Here is a 19,480-nt window from a genome sequence, read left to right as displayed (position 1 = left end):
GACACTCAACCTTGGGTGTCATGCATGTGTGGCAATACTCTCTAATGATCACATGTGCATGACCACAAAACTTGGCCGGCCATGCCATGCATGGCACACATGCATCATGCCTCTCCATCTCTCTCTCTCACACATAATTATTTTACCTTGGGAAGCCTCTCCTCCTTTGTCCCTTCCCAATGCCACAAATAAATTCAGCTTGGGTCAAATATCTCTTCCCCAAGCCAGCCACCCACCTTGGCCAATCAAAAAAGGAGGCAGCCACCCCTCTCCCTCTATAAAAGGGGCTTGGCCGGCCACCACCTCCACCTTTGGCTTCATTTTTCACTCCCCACTCACTCCTCCACCTTATCTACACCCTCATAACTCTCTCCTACCTCTCCCCCACGAAAATGGTGCTCCTCCTAGCTCCATGGCCGGCCATGGCCATGGAAAGCCACCAAGATGAAGCTCCCCTCCTCCCTCAAGCTCCCCCTCACCATGAGAGCATCCCTCTCACTCTCTTCTCCCTAACCCTAGATGGTTTTCTCTCCTCTTCTTCTTCCTCCATGGCTAAGATTGGATCTTGATGCAGGTGCATGTTGGTCCAAGCATGGAGAAGCTTGAGCAATCCTCAGATCTGAAGTTCTTGAGCAAAGTTCGTCCAAATCCCTACAGTAATTTCTGCTATCTTGCTGTTTCAGATTCTGGTACGAACTTGTAAAATCCACCAAATCTCGTGTGCAGATCCAAATCGAGTGATTCAAAGTTCCCCTGTTAGATACTGAAAATATCTACAACTTGGCGTTGGTCTCATACTCAAATTCGTTACGGATTTCCCACGGTAAATAGAGTTCTGTAAGCTTGCAGATTCACTGTTTGTTAGATTTGTCCAGTTTTACAAAACCTTTTTGAGCAAACTCAACTGCGAATGAAAGCACTCTTCAATACCTTTGTTTTGGCGGTGGTTTTACTTCGATTGACCTTCTGAAACTGAAATGGTTCACAGATCAATATCTGGTCAGTTCTGACTTTGTCGAATTAAACCAGGAGCTTGGAAACGAATTTTTGGATGAAACTAGTTGGGTAAGAACCAGCTTTTAAATACCTTTCAGATGCAGCAGACCTCATATTTTTATGAGTCGTGTACGATTTGTGGTGAATTAAACTTGTTCTGTGTGTTCTGCAGACATGGCTGTTAGCTTTTAAATCACCAAAAATCCATTTTTGAACCTAATTGAGTGATTCCAGTTCTGTAGGACTACGGAATGTTTTCTTAATCATCTCAAACAAGTTTCAAACCTTTATCTGTTCTGTAACTCTAGAGGTAAAGCAAATGGTATAGACATGCAGTAATCTTGTCAATCCATTTGTGAGAGTTTCAGAAACAATTTTAACCCAAATCCAATTGTGTATGCCTCTCTGTTTAAATAGCTTTCAAATGCCAGTGGTCCCATATTTTTAGGATTTTTCTACGATTTATGGCTTACAGATCTTGTTTTCTGTACAGTCAGATTCAAACAAATTCCTAAATTTGTAGGTTTAATATTTTTGAGTGAATCCAATTGGGTTAGTCTTGTATTAGTACTGGCCATCTAGGAAAAATAGTGTTAGTCTCTGTTCATGCATTTTTGTTACTGTTAGTAATGTGTATGTGTGACATGGGTTGTTGTAGCAAAACTTTTTGGTTTATTTGGAAACCTTAACCACCTCTTTGCATTAAAAATTGGTCAACCAATGTTTTATTCTTGCAAAACAAAACCTCTGCAACTTAACCTTAGTTCTATTGTTGGTTTAAGTTTTCCAATGATGTGGAATATTGTTTACTTCCTATTCTTGTGTAGTGTTATGTAAGCTTTATAAAATAGAGAGAATGATTTCCCGCTTTTCCAAAAATGTTTCAAATTATAATATGAACGTTTGTGATGCCAAACTAATGCACTTGTCCTCTTTATGATGTTATCTACCAGGGGATATTTGGTTTATGCCATGGTGATAACCGAGAGAGGCAATTGCTAAGTCGTGGCACTCTCATACCTTTACTAGGTAAATAAATGGGGTTTTCTTTTAGTTGCTTTGTAGTATCTATAAGTCTTTTGTATGTTAGCCCTTAGTAAAGTGGTTAGCTATTGATTGTTGAATGTTGCATGCTTGTTATGTTTGGAGCAATGTGATTGATTGTGTTCCTTTTATATTTTTCGGCGATAGATGCGAACAATTTCGGAGGAGAAGAAGAAGAAGTGGAATCGGACAAGGATTTTATTTGTACTGTGGGAATTCTTATTTGATGGAGTTGAAGAAGTCCAGGGACAAATAAGCCAAGGCAAGCCATCTCTTGATCTCTGATTGACGTGTCTCATATTGTTGTCACCTTATTATTACTCTTGTCTCTTGATCTTGTGTGTGTTAGTCTCTTTATCTTGTCGATGCATGCTTTGTCTTAAGCATGATGATCCTCTTGGTCATACTTCATGATCATCTTAGTAATTGTTGGTATACTTGTTGATCATGGCTGTGCCATCCTACCTTGTTGAGTTACATGCTTACCTTAAGCATGTGACACTTCTTGTCGATTCACTCCTACACCCCTTGTGAGTGTAGTAGTAACAACATCATGATCTTGGTGTACTCTCATTTTGAGATGAGTATGCCTACCTACCTTAGGTATGTCGAATATCGTTGACCACCCTCACTTCTTTTAGTGTTGGTTGGTTAACACCACAAATCTGAAAGTATTTTCCCTCTTATGTTGACAACATGCATGCTTACCCTAAGCATGTATGCCCCCTTGACCACCTATATTAGCATCTTCTTAGTGGCATGATGATTAACATCATGACCCTTGTTTAATCATACTACTTATGTTGTCCCTATGCATGCTTATCCTAAGTATGTATGATCCCCTTGACACCTCATTTATCACCTCCTTAGTGGTATGATGGTTGGCATCATGCCACTGTTGTCTCTTAGTTCTTACATGAAACCATAGGTTGGGAACCCCTTGGAAAAATACCTTGTTGAAAAGAATTTTTGGAAAAACCTTGGGTAAGTTGGACTTACCTAAGTGTGTGTTTATGAAAGAAAAGGATCTTGGCAAAGATGGTTGGAAAGAGAATCTTGTTTATGAAAACTTTGGCGTCTAAGTATTCACCCGTGACAATTAACCCGCGCAACCACAGCTACTCCAACATGGGCACGGAGCTTAGCTTGACGTTTGTTCTTCTTAGCATGAGGCATCGCACAACTATACAAGTGTAACATCCCAAATTTCAAATAAAGGAAGAAGAACAATTCCAAATATCCAAATTTCATAACCAACAAAAACTTTTACTTTGCATATAGTACTCTGCATAGGACTTGTGCATTTTGAGTGATATGCCATGATGATTGTTACCTTGTGTATGTGATGAACTCCAAAACCCTAGAGTGATCAAGTGATCATCATAAATCTAATCCATCAAAAGGAGAAAGAAATCCAATATTATAAAAACCCTAAAAACCCTAACATATGGTCTATGGCATTTTTGTAAATTTGACCCTAGACCCATTTGATCTTAACCAATAGTTGTAATATGATATTAATGAGTAATTACAACTTTGAGAATCAAAGAAATACCAATTTAACCAAATTCAAATTTGAAAATATGATCACATATGATAATGGTCATTTCTGACTTTTATAGTCTGGTCACCACTTTGAGCCTCTCTATTTCAAAATTTCTAAACTAAACCAATCCAACTCTTTGCATGTCATCCAAGTACACAACAAGGTGAACAACTTTTGTAAAGATCATGATATCAAATTCAGTATGGATCAAGGGTTATGATCAAGAGAAGATGAGACATTGAAACATATGTAAGATTCCCAAAATTGAAAATGTGATCAAACCTGGCCAAACTTTGACCACCACTTGACCTAGCCCTACTCCCCTGACCAAACCCTACCTAGCCCATGCAAAAGATCGACATGGACACGACCAGAACATGGCTGGCCATGGCCATGCCGACCCCGTTCCACCTCGACACCCTCCCCTCTCATCTCTGCCTCTCCACTCCTCACCACCTTGCCAAACACGAAGCCAAAGATCTCCTGGATCCGCCCGTACTCGCCATTGACCGCGAGGACGACGACAGGACCCGGACAACGCGTGCCCATGTACGCTCAGGTACGCCGCGAGCGGCATGGGCGACGTCACGGGCGCACGGACACGCGCGACCCGGTCACGCGGCGCCCGCCAAATCTCGCCGTACCCCGACCACATCCGCGCGCCGTAGTACCTTTCTCGCCACGCGGAGCTCGTCGGACACGCCGACGTCATGCCTTGGCGACCACGGCCGCCGGAGAGGACGAACGCGCCCGCCACGGCCGCGACAGTACACGCGTTCGCCCGACCACCGTACTCGTCGCATTAACTCGCCATGGACGCTCGCGGATTTGCCGTACTCTCCCGATCGTCGCTGCATCACGCCTAGCCCTCTAGCTCGCCGGAGACGCCGTGCCCGCGATGACCAGCTCCATGCCTCGTAGCACCCTCTCCCTCCTATAAATAGAGACCTCCCTGGACACAACCAAGCACACCACCATGATCACCACTCACCACCGCCTCGCCCAGCACCAGTAGCCACCTCAATCGTCGCCGGAGCAAGGCCAATCGACGCATCACTGCCGCGGAAGCTCTGCAGCAATCGACGTCGATCCAGGCCTCCCCAAGCGACGCCACTGCTACCAGGAGCCTCGCCGTCGTCTACAACCTCGTCGAGCATACTGCCAACCCTAGCTGGAGCCACCGTAAGCCCTCCGACCCCCTACCTGCACCGCCGGCGAGCCCCTCTCTCACCGTCGACGATGATGCCTGTGCGCCGTTAGATCGCATTCTAATCCAACGCCCCACGTTAGTCCATACCGCTTCGGCAGTTAAGTGTCGCTGACGGGTGGAGCCCACTGTCAGGCGGCCCGCGCGTGCACAGATGCGTGGTGGGCTGGCCTTGGGCCGTTTTTAAACAATTGAGCCCAGTAGTTTTCCCGCCAGCCCGTTTAATTCAAAACTTGTTTAATAAATTTAGTTTGAATTCAATACAGAACCCAACTTTGAAAATTCATAGAATCTGTTTGGCTTGGCCAAATTTAATAAACTTTATATATTTGGAAAGCTAGCAAAAAGATCTACATTATGCCACTGGTCTCACCTCGAGATTTGTTGTAGAAATAAAATGATAAAAAGAAGAAGGCAGGGACTTTTTCATATTCAAATAATTATTAAAAATCAACCAAAATAGATATTGAATTAATTCCAACTCCTATAGCTCACATTTGACTTACACTAATTGTTTCTGCAAGAAAATGGTGTGGTCACTCTGCATGATCATGCCCTAGATTAATTAATGGACTATATGGCTAGTTTAGCTATGTGATATTGTCCAAAACTATTATGTAAAGCATATGAAGTATTTTTACTTCATTTAAATCTTGTCTCAAATGAATTCATGTGATGTTTGTACCCCAGGTCCAAACACTCCTATATGAATAGTTGGAGAATTAAATCATTTATAGAATTATAAAATGGTATGAGGTGACATACCTCATTTAAATCATTTTCTCAAATACTAATAATGAATGTTGACTTTGGTCAATATGAATTCAAGTATGGTTATTTGAGAAGTTAAATCTTAAGATGATTTCAATGAGAGGAAATTAGTTTCCTCAAGAACTAAATGGAAATTTATTAACTACATATGCTATGAGAGGAAATCACTTTTCTTTAATCAAGAAAACCAATGCACCTAATTATTTTATGTGTGTGCTTAGCCTAGATTGTGTGAGATAATGATGTGCTTAGCAGAGTCCTTGAGCTTGTTTAGTGATTATACCTCGTATTCAAATTTAGATGCTAGCACCGAAGATTTCCAAGAGGAAGGAGAATTCTACCCAGAAGAGGAAGAAGAAAACTTAGAGAACTACCAAGGCAAGCTAATACTCTTGCAAAGTGCAAAGCCCTCCTTGGGCAAGGCACCATGATTCTTATCTTTATTCATACCATCCTATCCTACCTTTATACTATACAAGTTTTACTAGTGTGTTTTTCAAAGAGTTGATATCAAATGGTATAGTGAATATAACTACTAGAGTAGCAAAGTTAGCGAAGCAATGTAGCACCCCTCATACTTAGTGCTAGTGCTAAAATACTAAAACTTGACTACTCTAGATGGGAACATATGACTTGTTGAAACCTTGGAATGGTGAAGCATTCCATTGAATGATGTGAAGTTGATGGTGAACAAGAGAAGATAGTGATTTTTGATAAAACCCTGATATTGGTTTGAATGCGATACCTTTCCAATTTTTGAGTACCCCCACAATACCTGATTATGGGTAGGGCTTAACTGGAAGTTTATAGATTTTAGTATGAGTTCCCTCTGAACACACGTCATAGGGGTTATGCTGAGGCTGCCTCTGTTGCTAAGATATGATGTGACTTGAGGTGAAATTGTACGGCCAAGCCCTGTGCAGTTCCCAGGTTAACAGTTGGTTTTCACTGGGAGGCCAAGCTCATGGGGAGAGGTGCTCATACTAGGATGTGTAAGTGAAAGGTTATGGTTGATGATCCGCGTACTGTGTTACGGTGACTCGGAGTTATTCCGACGGATGAAATCAAATGTTGTGGCACAAGTGTGCAACCTCTGCAGAGTGTCAATCTATTCGAATAGCCGTGTCCACGGTTACGGACGGTTGGAAGGGCCATACAGTTTCCGGTGTCAGATATTTTGAAAACCTTAATGAATGTGAATGGTGATGAGGTGACTTGTGGAAATAGTACTAATGATATGGGAATGACACTAATGTTCCCATTTGAGTTAGTTAGTCCATGATTCAAGCTTGTGAACTAAAATTTGGCTTATGCAAGTTAAACTAGAGATTTAATACCTTTAGTGAGCATTTTACACTAGTATTAGTTTTGCAAGTACTTAAAGTACTTACGGCTTTGTCCCTGGCTATTCAAATGGCCAGAGTACGATGATGAACAGAATTATCACGAGGATGACCAGCAGGACGCCTACGACAACTAGGGGTTTCTGACGTCAGATGTTGGCCTGTGGACTAGAGAGTCCATCTATAGTTACGCTTCCGCTATGTACGAACTTGTGTATGTATGTTGATTGAAGGATCAACTATTTATGTAAGATGAATCATGTGATTCAAGATTGTATGACATTATGGCTTGTAATAAATAATGACTGTGATATTCGACTATTATGCCTCGCAACAACATTATCCTGGGATTGCGATGAATGACATAATAGGCATCTGGACCTAAAAATCCCGGTGTTGACAAGTTGGTATCAGAGCCATTATTTGACCTTAGAAAACCTTAGTTAGAATGGGCGTTCATAAAAACCTAACTTTGAAATCAAAATGAAAAGAATATTTCTGAAAAACTTATTCGTACTCTTGTCTTGGAGGATTTTTTCAAAAGTGGTTAAAACATGCTCTTTCTTACTATGTCTACTTAAAATTTTGCCACACTTGTTCAAATATCTAACTTACTCTCCCAATTCACTTTCAGATGGAGCCCAACGCACCCATCAACACCAAGTTTTACCAACTTGGTAATGGAGGCAGCTTGATTTTCGAGCATGATCTCACTGCGGTCTCGAACTTTCTGGGGCGCCTCCAGCCCGAGTTCCATGGGATCCAAGTGAACGATCAGCCTGGCGGCGAGATGCAATGGATCATTACTGTAGATCTGAGGGGGAACATGGAGTCTCCTACCACGGAGAGAATCCTGTTCTCTTTCCGTGAGAGCAACTGGCTCGATGGTCTTGCACGTGGCCTGCAGGAGGCACTGTCACGCCTCTGCGGACAGAACGCGGTGCGCCTGCTTGCGTCCCGTTTCGCTCACCTAGTGAAACGTGATGCCGCAGGAGTACCCATGGCACTGCAGTCTCACCCTGAGCTGAGGCATCACGCCGAGCATCTAGACTTCATGCTGTACCATACTCAGCAGGATCTGGATAACGCCAGGATGTACGCGAACCAGACCCACCTCGCCCTGGCCACCCATGGCGACGCTATCAAGATGCTGTCTTGGGACCGCAACAAGCTTCGCCTGCGGTGTGCGAAGATTGATGTTACTATCACGCGCCTTCGCAACCAGATAGCGTCACTTGAGACCACGGTGAAGGCCCAGGAGGAGCAGCTGCAGGAGATGGAGGAAGACGAAGCCGGTATCGATATTCAGGGAGGAGGTGCCTTCCTGAGTGACGATGACGACTTCGAGGATGACGAGTTCACTGAGGAGGAGGATTACGCGTTCCTGGAGCCAGGACCTGATGATGTCGTTCACATTGACATTGAGGATGAGGGCAGCCACACCTGAGCACTGATGTAGGCATGAGTTGTATCCCGTCGGTTGTATCGTAGCATGTGAAATGGTTCTTAAAACCATTGGAGTGTTGAACTACTAGTTTGTAATATGTGATGTGGAATGAATGAATGAATGTTTGTGTGTGTCATCCAAAGCATTCAAGTTTTTACAAGTTTTTGAACTCAATTCTAAATAAACCATAGAATTTCCCTCTTATCCTATAATCTCCTGTATATTCAGATGGCCCCTCCCAATCGCAACAACAACGATGCCATGATGCAACTGCTGCAAACCCTGCTTCAAGACAGGGAGACTGAAAGGACTGAACGTCAAGCCAATATAGCAGCCCTGCAAAACCTTGCTAATCAAGGCCATGGGAATCATGATCATCCCGGATCCAAACTCAAGAACTTCCAGAATACCAACCCTCCGGTGTTCAGCAAAACTGAAGAACCCCTCGACGCCGACGACTGGCTCCAGACTATGGAGAATAACTTGGAGGTCGCCGGAGTTGAAGCCAACGAGAAGGTCCTGTTTGCAACCCACTATCTTGCCGGACCAGCCCGAGCCTGGTGGACTAGCACCCGTGCCATGAACAGAGGTCAAGTTATGACTTGGGTAGATTTCAAGCTCAAGTTCAGCAAGTACCATGTGCCCCCGGGTCTCATCAAGAAAATGCGGGATGAATTCCGCGAACTGAAGCAAGGACGGATGACGGTGGTAGAATACCGCGACAGGTTCCTTACACTGTCAAGGTACGCCCCCGATGAGACTGACACCACAGAGAAGAGGCAGGAGAGATTCCTGAATGGACTGCATGATGAGATGCAAACTGTCCTAGTCAACATCCCCTTTGCCGACCTTGAAGCCCTTGTTGACTCCGCCATTCAGATGGAGGGCAAGTTGAACCAAGCCAATGAGAACCGCAAACGCCGCATGATGCACCAGAGTGGGCCCAACAATACTCCCAAGTATCGCCCCAGCTCAAGCGGAGGTTTTGCCCCCAGAAACAACAAACCTCAGATGCAGACTTCACGCCCCGGTTTCCAGAACCGGAGTGGAGGAAACTCCAGGCCAGGAAGCCATCCCAACCACAACCACAACTACCAGAACCACACCAACAATTTCAACCGTGCCCCAATGAGAACCCCCAACACCAACAGCAACAACACCAACACCGCTCCAAGGACTTGGAGTAACGCCATTCCTGTCGCTACCAAGGACAAGTCCACCATCACTTACTATGAGTGCGGTATAGTGGGACACTACTCCAACGAGTGCCCCAAGCGACTCGCCAAGCTCGCCGGCAACCCTGCTGCACCTGTTCAGCAGCAACGCCGCGTCTCCACCGGAAAGAAGTTCGCCCCCAACAATCCCAATAACCGCAATGGCCGTCTCTTCCACATGAATGCCGAAGAAGCCCAGGAAGCACCAGATGTTGTACTGGGTATGCTTCCTGTCAACTCAGTACCTGCTAGAGTGTTGTTTGATTCCGGAGCATCTCATTCTTTTGTCACCGAAGACTTTGCATCAACCAGTAAAATTCAACCTCTTAGTCTGAAACATGTCATGATAGTTCAAATTCCCGGATCAACCACTAAAGCCAGAAAATTTTGTAAAAATGTACCCATCAGAATACATGAAGTAGATTTCTATGCCAATCTAATAATTCTGGGAACCAAAGGTTTGGAAATAGTGTTGGGAATGGATTGGATGGCCAAACACCATGGAATGATTGATTGTGCCAAGAAAGCCATCACCATGACCAGTAGCACCGGTATCATAGTAGAACATGTCTCTGAACTACTACCCAGAAAATTTACCTGCAACCAAAGTGTAGCCAAGCCAACCTTGGATCAGATCAGGGTCGTTTGTCGATATCCTGATGTGTTTCCTGATGGTTTACCCGGTATGCCCCCGGATCGGGATATCGAGTTCATTATCGATTTAATCCCCGGAACTGGACCCATAGCCCAGAGAGCCTATAGCATGAACCCAGCAGAGCTAGTGGAGCTGAAGAAGCAACTGGATGAACTGTTAGCCAAAGGTCTGATTCGACCAAGTGCGTCACCTTGGAGATCCCCAGTTTTGTTTGTGGATAAGAAGGATGGTGCCAGTCGTTTATGTACGGACTATCGTAAGCTTAACGATGTCACCATCAAGAACAAATACCCCTTGCCAAAGATAGAAGACCTGTTTGATCAGCTGACCGGTGCCGTAGTTTTCTCAAAGATTGATCTCAGGACTGGATACCACCAGCTGAAGATTCGTGCATCAGACATTCCCAAAACTGGCTTTACCACCAGATATGGATTGTACGAGTACAATGTCATGTCATTTGGATTGACCAATGCTCCCGCTTATTTCATGAATCTCATGAATAAGATCTTCATGAACTTTCTGGATAAGTTTGTTGTCGTTTTCATCGATGACATCCTCATCTACTCCAAGTCTGAGGAGGAACATGAGCAACACCTAGAAGCTGTCCTAGAGACCCTTAGAGAGCATAAGTTGTATGCTAAGTTCAGCAAATGTGAGTTTTGGCTAAAGGAAGTAGGATTCCTGGGACATATCTTGTCTGCAGGAGGAATTGCCGTAGATCCCGCCAAGATCAAAACTGTTGCGGAATGGAAAGCCCCAACCACCCAGACCGAGGTCCGCGCTTTTCTTGGACTAGCCTGATATTACCGCAGATTTGTGGAAGGCTTTTCGAGTATCGCTCGACCAATGACCCAACTGCTGAAGAAGGACAAGAAGTTTGAATGGACTGACAAATGTGAGGAGAGTTTCCAACAACTCAAGCTTAGACTGACCTCAGCCCCAATTCTGATCATGCCGGACATCACCAAACCCTTTGACGTTTACTGCGATGCATCCAAGATTGGTCTCGGATGTGTGCTTATGCAAAAAGGCAAAGTGATATCTTATCTGTCCCGGCAATTGAAGCAGCATGAGCAGAACTACCCAACCCATGACCTCGAGCTCGCAGCCGTAGTATTAGCACTGAAGGTGTGGCGTTATTACCTCATGGGTAATCGCTGCGAGATCTATTCGGATCACAAGAGCCTGAAGTATATCTTTACCCAGAAGGAGCTGAACATGAGACAAAGAAGATGGTTAGAATTAATCAAAGATTATGATATGGAGATCCACTACCACCCCGGCAAGGCCAACGTGGTAGCGGATGCGTTGAGTAGACTGCCGTGTCAGTTAAACTCAATGATAGCCGAAGAACAACCCAGCCTATACCAGGAGTTTGAGCAGTTTAGAATGGAGTTAGTCAGTGAAGGATTCCTAGCCAGCATGGAGCTGCAACCCACCTTGATTGGTCAAATCAAGGAAGCTCAGAAGGGAAATGCCAGCATTGATGGAATCAAGACCCAGATAGCCGCCGGAAAAGCACCGGGATTCACCGTAGATGAAGAAGGAGTCCTTTGGTACAACGGACGTCTGTGTGTACCATCAGACTCAGAGTTGAAGCAAGTTATTCTGAAGGAAGCCCATGACACCCTATATTCTATTCACCCCGGAGGTACCAAGATGTATCAGGACTTGAAGGAACAGTTCTGGTGGCATGAAATGAAGAGGGAGATCGGAAGCTACATCGCCAAGTGTGATATCTGTCAGCGAGTCAAGGCAGAACATCAGCGACCCGCAGGACTGCTGCAACCCCTACAGATTCCAGAATGGAAGTGGGACTCGGTAGGAATGGACTTTATCACCGGTTTGCCCAAATCCAGCAAAGGAAATGACTCCATATGGGTAGTTGTCGATAGATTGACCAAGGTAGCCCATTTCATAGCTGTCAAGACCACCTACCAGGGCCCAAAGTTAGCTGAGCTGTACATCTCTAGAATTGTCACCCTACACGGAACCCCGAAGTCCATAGTGTCAGATAGAGGATCACAATTCACCTCGAGATTTTGGCAGAAGGTGCATGAAGGACTAGGAACCCGTCTGAATTTCAGCACCGCCTATCACCTGCATCGATGGATGACCGAGAGAGTCAACCAAATCTTGGAGGACATGCTGAGAGCATGTGTACTGGAATATGGATCTAAGTGGGAAGACTGTTTGCCGTACGCAGAGTTCTCGTACAACAACAGTTACCAAGCCAGTTTGCAGATGGCCCCCTTTGAAGCTCTGTACGGAAGGAAGTGCCGTACCCCCCTGAACTGGTCGGAAGTCGGAGAAAGTCAAGTCTTTGGACCTGATGTACTTCGTGAAGCCGAAGAGAAGGTGCACAAGATTCGAGAGTATCTCAAGACGGCGCAATCCAGGCAGAAGAGTTACGCTGACAAGAGACGCCGAGAGATGACCTTTGAGATCGGAGATTTCGTCTATCTTAAGGTATCCCCCTTGAAAGGAATGCAGAGATTTCAGCTGAAAGGAAAGCTTGCACCCTGATATGTCGGACCCTTCAAAGTTTTAAGTCGCCGAGGAGAAGTATCCTATCAACTGGAGTTGCCCGAAGAAATGTCGGCTGTACACGACGTGTTTCACATCTCACTCCTTCGGAAGTGCCTTGAAGTTCCTGAGAAGACTGAAGTGTTCAAGAACATCGATCACCGCTCGGTGGATATCAACCAAGATCTGACATACCGCGAAGTTCCAATTCGTATCTTGGAAGAGGCATACAGAACCACTCGCACCAGAAGCATCAAGTTCCTGAAGATACAGTGGAGCAATCATACCGAAGATGAAGCCACTTGGGAGCGAGAGGAAGATATGAAGAAGGAATACCCAGATCTCTTTAGCACCTAATTTTCTTTAAGATCTCGGGACGAGATCTTTTGTAAGGGGGAAGGGTTTGTAACATCCCAAATTTCAAATAAAGGAAGAAGAACAATTCCAAATATCCAAATTTCATAACCAACAAAAACTTTTACTTTGCATATAGTACTCTGCATAGGACTTGTGCATTTTGAGTGATATGCCATGATGATTGTTACCTTGTGTATGTGATGAACTCCAAAACCCTAGAGTGATCAAGTGATCATCATAAATCTAATCCATCAAAAGGAGAAAGAAATCCAATATTATAAAAACCCTAAAAACCCTAACATATGGTCTATGGCATTTTTGTAAATTTGACCCTAGACCCATTTGATCTTCACCAATAGTTGTAATATGATATTAATGAGTAATTACAACTTTGAGAATCAAAGAAATACCAATTTAACCAAATTCAAATTTGAAAATATGATCACATATGATAATGGTCATTTCTGACTTTTATAGTCTGGTCACCACTTTGAGCCTCTCTATTTCAAAATTTCTAAACTAAACCAATCCAACTCTTTGCATGTCATCCAAGTACACAACAAGGTGAACAACTTTTGTAAAGATCATGATATCAAATTCAGTATGGATCAAGGGTTATGATCAAGAGAAGATGAGACATTGAAACATATGTAAGATTCCCAAAATTTAAAATGTGATCAAACCTGGCCAAACTTTGACCACCACTTGACCTAGCCCTACTCCCCTGACCAAACCCTACCTAGCCCATGCAAAAGATCGACATGGACACGACCAGAACATGGCTGGCCATGGCCATGCCGACCCCGTTCCACCTCGACACCCTCCCCTCTCATCTCTGCCTCTCCACTCCTCACCACCTTGCCAAACACGAAGCCAAAGATCTCCTGGATCCGCCCGTACTCGCCATTGACCGCGAGGACGACGACAGGACCCGGACAACACGCGCCCAGGTACGCTCAGGTACGCCGCGAGCGGCATGGGCGACGTCACGGGCGCACGGACACGCGCGACCCGGTCACGCGGCGCCCGCCAAATCTCGCCGTACCCCGACCACATCCGCGCGCCGTAGTACCTTTCTCGCCACGCGGAGCTCGCCGGACACGCCGACGTCATGCCTTGGCGACCACGGCCGCTGGAGAGGACGAACGCGCCCGCCACGGCCGCGACAGTACACGCGTTCGCCCGACCACCGTACGCGTCGCATTAACTTGCCATGGACGCTCGCGGATTCGCCGTACTCTCCCGATCATCGCTGCGTCACGCCTAGCCCTCTAGCTCGCCGGAGACGCCGCGCCCGCGATGACCAGCTCCATGCCTCGTAGCACCCTCTCCCTCCTATAAATAGAGACCTCCCTGGACACAACCAAGCACACCACCATGATCACCACTCACCACCGCCTCGCCCAGCACCAGTAGCCACCTCAATCGTCGCCGGAGCAAGGCCAATCGACGCATCACTGCCGCGGAAGCTCTGCAGCAATCGCCGTCGATCCAGGCCTCCCCAAGCGACGCCACTGCTACCAGGAGCCTCGCCGTCGTCTACAACCTCGTCGAGCATACTGCCAACCCTAGCTGGAGCCACCGTAAGCCCTCCGACCCCCTACCTGCACCGCCGGCGAGCCCCTCTCTCGCCGTCGACGACGATGCCTGTGCGCCGTTAGATCGCATTCTAATCCAACGCCCCACGTTAGTCCATACCGCTTCGGCAGTTAAGTGTCGCTGACGGGTGGAGCCCACTGTCAGGCGGCCCGCGCGTGCACAGATGCGTGGTGGGCTGGCCTTGGGCCGTTTTTAAACAATTGAGCCCAGTAGTTTTCCCGCCAGCCCGTTTAATTCAAAACTCGTTTAATAAATTTAGTTTGAATTCAATACAGAACCCAACTTTGAAAATTCATAGAATCTGTTTGGCTTGGCCAAATTTAATAAACTTTATATATTTGGAAAGCTAGCAAAAAGATCTACATTATGCCACTGGTCTCACCTCGAGATTTGTTGTAGAAATAAAATGATAAAAAGAAGAAGGCAGGGACTTTTTCATATTCAAATAATTATTAAAAATCAACCAAAATAGATATTGAATTAATTCCAACTCCTATAGCTCACATTTGACTTACACTAATTGTTTCTGCAAAAAAATGGTGTGGTCACTCTGCATGATCATGCCCTAGATTAATTAATGGACTATATGGCTAGTTTAGCTATGTGATATTGTCCAAAACTATTATGTAAAGCATATGAAGTATTTTTACTTCATTTAAATCTTGTCTCAAATGAATTCATGTGATGTTTGTACCCCAGGTCCAAACACTCCTATATGAATAGTTGGAGAATTAAATCATTTATAGAATTATAAAATGGTATGAGGTGACATACCTCATTTAAATCATTTTCTCAAATACTAATAATGAATGTTGACTTTGGTCAATATGAATTCAAGTATGGTTATTTGAGAAGTTAAATCTTAAGAAGATTTCAATGAGAGGAAATTAGTTTCCTCAAGAACTAAATGGAAATTTATTAACTACATATGCTATGAGAGGAAATCACTTTTCTTTAATCAAGAAAACCAATGCACCTAATTATTTTATGTGTGTGCTTAGCCTAGATTGTGTGAGATAATGATGTGCTTAGCAGAGTCCTTGAGCTTGTTTAGTGATTATACCTCGTATTCAAATTTAGACGCTAGCACCGAAGATTTCCAAGAGGAAGGAGAATTCTACCCAGAAGAGGAAGAAGAAAACTTAGAGAACTACCAAGGCAAGCTAATACTCTTGCAAAGTGCAAAGCCCTCCTTGGGCAAGGCACCATGATTCTTATCTTTATTCATACCATCCTATCCTACCTTTATACTATACAAGTTTTACTTGTGTGTTTTTCAAAGAGTTGATATCAAATGGTATAGTGAATATAACTACTAGAGTAGCAAAGTTAGCGAAGCAATGTAGCACCCCTCATACTTAGTGCTAGTGCTAAAATACTAAAACTTGACTACTCTAGATGGGAACATATGACTTGTTGAAACCTTGGAATGGTGAAGCATTCCATTGAATGATGTGAAGTTGATGGTGAACAAGAGAAGATAGTGATTTTTGATAAAACCCTGATATTGGTTTGAATGCGATACCTTTCCAATTTTTGAGTACCCCCACAATACCTGATTATGGGTAGGGCTTAACTGGAAGTTTATAGATTTTAGTATGAGTTCCCTCTGAACACACGTCATAGGGGTTATGCTGAGGCTGCCTCCGTTGCTAAGATATGATGTGACTTGAGGTGAAATTGTACGGCCAAGCCCTGTGCAGTTCCCAGGTTAACAGTTGGTTTTCACTGGGAGGCCAAGCTCATGGGGAGAGGTGCTCATACTAGGATGTGTAAGTGAAAGGTTATGGTTGATGATCCGCGTACTGTGTTACGGTGACTCGGAGTTATTCCGACGGATGAAATCAAATGTTGTGGCACAAGTGTGCAACCTCTGCAGAGTGTCAATCTATTCGAATAGTCGTGTCCACGGTTACGGACGGTTGGAAGGGCCATACAGTTTCCGGTGTCAGATATTTTGAAAACCTTAATGAATGTGAATGGTGATGAGGTGACTTGTGGAAATAGTACTAATGATATGGGAATGGCACTAATGTTCCCATTTGAGTTAGTTAGTCCATGATTCAAGCTTGTGAACTAAAATTTGGCTTATGCAAGTTAAGCTAGAGATTTAATACCTTTAGTGAGCATTTTACACTAGTATTAGTTTTGCAAGTACTTAAAGTACTTACGGCTTTGTCCCTGGCTATTCAAATGGCCAGAGTACGATGATGAACAGAATTATCACGAGGATGACCAGCAGGACGCCTACGACAACTAGGGGTTTCTGACGTCAGATGTTGGCCTGTGGACTAGAGAGTCCATCTATAGTTACGCTTCCGCTATGTACGAACTTGTGTATGTATGTTGATTGAAGGATCAACTATTTATGTAAGATGAATCATGTGATTCAAGATTGTATGACATTATGGCTTGTAATAAATAATGACTGTGATATTCGACTATTATGCCTCGCAACAACATTATCCTGGGATTGCGATGAATGACATAATAGGCATCTGGACCTAACAATCCGGGTGTTGACAACAAGGGTACGGTTACCCCCGAGTCCGGGTTGTCATGGTTGGGACAATAGTATAACGGGAGGCCTTCGGGGCTGACCCGTCCGGAAGACACTATGGGTCTCCTGGCTTGGCGGTGGAGCCACGCTCAAAGGGAGGTGAGCTGCCACGGTGCCGGGGAGGTACATACTCCATAGGGTAGGACCTCTTGCTAAGTCGAATGGGCGAAAGGCTATGTTCGGGTATCCGTCGTGGCATATGTTGTTATGCGGGGATGATGCCCACACGATAGGTATCCGGATAGAGGTGGGGAAAGTGTGCAAACTCTGCAGAGTAAAATCTATTCGAATAGCCGCGTTCGCGGTCATGGACGGTTGGAATGGCTGTTGCTTAGCCTGATGAGCTTTGTTTTACAAAATTGTTTGACAAAGGAAAGGAAAGAACTTGTTTGAAGTACCGGAAGGGTACGGGAAAGGATGTGTCAACCATATGGAGATGGTCGGGAAGGATAAATAAAATTGGGTTACCCCATCCTAGTGTTTTATGTTGTGGAACTCTTTTGAAGTATCTTCTTCAACAAAAATATAGAGATGTCATAGGATATCTTTTGAAGTATCTTCTTCAACAAAGGTATAGAGATGTCATAGAACCCTCTTAGTGTCCCCTTCAACTGTGATGTGGGATGCTATATCCACAAGAGAAACTGATTCTCTTTCACATGCTATATCCACAAGAGAAACTGATTCTCTTTCACATGCTATATCCACAAGAGAAACTGATTCTCTTTCACATGTTATATCCACCAGAGAAGCTATTCTTCCTCTCTTGTCTTCTGTAGTTAGAATTGTTATCACCTTCTTGATGGTTTGCGAGTACAATTCAAATGTACTCACGGCTTTGTCCCTGGCTATTTACTTGGCCATACTTGAAGGAGTTCGACAGATGAAGAAGGAGTTGACGACGTCTATGCGAGCTAGGAACGTCTTCCCAGTCAGTTGCCTGTAGGGTTATGGCAGATGACTTGGGTACTGTGCTGCCGAAGTGATGATGCTACTCTGATGTTTAGTTAGGCCCTTCGAGGCTATTATGTAAGTATTGGTCATGTGACCATGTTGTAATTTTCTTATTCCGCTTTGTAATGGATGGTGTAATTTGATATCAGTTCGGTTATGTGTTCACAGCGCACTGATCATGGGATCGTGAACTGTATACATAACAGGGAATTTCGGACAGCTAGTCCGGGGTCACCACAGAGCTGGTATCAGAGCTATCCTGACTGTAGGAGACCTCAGTTAGCATGGACGTTAGTTAGGAAACAAGTACTTGGGGAAAAACTATTTACAAAATAAATTCTTTCCTTAGTCGGAAGCATAGCTTCTACTCCTTTTTTTTTCAAAACTTCTAAATTCTTATCTCTCCGGTTTATAAAAAGGATTGAAAATTCTTACTCTATTCTCTCATCCACTTCAAACTTACATATTGGACGATGTCCCCAACTCAGACCGGAGAGTCGAACTCAAAGATGACTCAATCCTTCGGGAAGACTCAAGTAGATCCAACTGCAGTTATTGAAGATTGGATGTCGACTTAGCCGTACACATAAAGGGATAAGGAAGATCATGTCTTTGGTTGTCGCCAAAGTCTGTCGATGAGCTGACCTTGTTCCTCCGTGGACTTGCACTTTTTGCAGTCATCAGGGATCAAGTCCTCTGTTCTTGACTAGTAATTTTTAGGCCAGCCACAAGAAGATCTTGACTTCGGAGAGCACCTCAGCGGCTACCCCTTCAAAGACCTCTCATCCCCGGGATGTTGAGAACAGAAGACTATGCAGTTTTCGCCTCCACCTCAACATCGGAGACTCAACACCAGGCCTGCTTCACCACCAACAGCTTCGAAAGTCCTTATTGAAGCCGATGCCGGCGGTATGAAGACATCAACATATGTGACCAGCTCAAACCAATAGGATGGATAGGACAAACTCAATCGCTTTGATTGAGCTACCCCCGCGCATGAAGAATTTCTGGGTACTTAGAGTACCATGTTTGGTTTGATGATTGTTTGTTGTTTCCTAGTGTGTTGCCTTGAGTGTTTTTATCTGTTTGTTGTGTGCATGATTGTCTTGATCCTTCGGTTTGAAAAACACCCTCGGTGTGATAACCTAGCTTAGACAGCCTCCCTAAGATGTTTTTACCCTCATCAACCACGCCGTTAGAATACTAACTGCTAGTTACTGGATAAGTTAACTCTGTTAACCATCAATTCTCAACCGTCAGA

At 44.5% G+C, this 19,480-nt stretch overlaps 1 long non-coding RNA gene across 1 annotated transcript; it reads left to right on the top strand.

The window, feature by feature from the left end:
• The first annotated feature begins 324 nt into the window (after window positions 1–324).
• Window positions 325–2,562, top strand: LOC127298982 (uncharacterized). The gene is made up of 5 exons (XR_007850235.2): window positions 325–637; window positions 727–823; window positions 989–1,065; window positions 1,950–2,025; window positions 2,188–2,562. It is a non-coding gene; the product is annotated as an uncharacterized lncRNA (long non-coding RNA).
• Window positions 2,563–19,480: the final 16,918 nt, after the last annotated feature.

This window comes from Lolium perenne, chromosome 5 (assembly GCF_019359855.2).
Source record: "Lolium perenne isolate Kyuss_39 chromosome 5, Kyuss_2.0, whole genome shotgun sequence".
Taxonomy (NCBI): Eukaryota; Viridiplantae; Streptophyta; class Magnoliopsida; order Poales; family Poaceae; genus Lolium; species Lolium perenne.
Note: the sequence above shows the minus strand (reverse complement) of the source record. Positions and strands in the feature narration are given on the sequence as shown.